Raw genomic sequence first — 720 nt, forward strand, 5'->3', positions numbered from 1 at the left:
TGTGTGTGTGTGTGTGTGTGAGACAAAGCTGAAATGTGTTGTTTACTAAATTATCTTACAATATGTAAATTACACTGATTCAGGGTGCAAGGGGTCTTTCTGAACAAGCGAAAACATGTCTAGCTGGAAAAATACAAGTCTGGGTCACCTTGAGTTTGTAGTTATTTAGCAAGTGAAACTTCCTGCCCACGTTTAGTTTGTTGTTCTCTATATACTTGCAGAATAATGGTAAAAAGTTGCACATTTGCTTCTTTGGAATCACAACGGGGTTTTAAAAATGTTTGAATGCTATGCCAGTGACATTCATACAGTGTGACGTAAGTGTCCAAAAGTTTCAAAGGCCCACTGTATATAATTCTAATAAGTGTATTAATTTCAGGTAATTTCCAGCATCGAACAATCAAATTAATTGACAGTGCAATGCAGTGCTTTGAACCGAAGGTTAACTGTTGAAAACCTATTCAGACACATTGATTAATACACATCATCATTATCCATTTCCATACTCAATTGTCCTGAAGCTGTAGGACTCAAGAGAATTACATAACGGTGAACAGCAGCAAGTCTTTACTAGACTGCAACTTACATCAGTGGCCACACGGCTGCTTTAACCATGTTTTATTATGCTTATTGAAGACATAAAGATGAAAACGGCACTTTTGTTTAACCACCTGACATTGAGGCATAGATTGTTATTGGACTGACACACACACACACACA

The sequence above is a fragment of the Sinocyclocheilus grahami genome, unplaced genomic scaffold (genome assembly GCF_001515645.1).
Source record: "Sinocyclocheilus grahami isolate Dianchi unplaced genomic scaffold, SAMN03320097.WGS_v1.1 scaffold5168.1, whole genome shotgun sequence".
Lineage (NCBI taxonomy): Eukaryota > Metazoa > Chordata > Actinopteri > Cypriniformes > Cyprinidae > Sinocyclocheilus > Sinocyclocheilus grahami.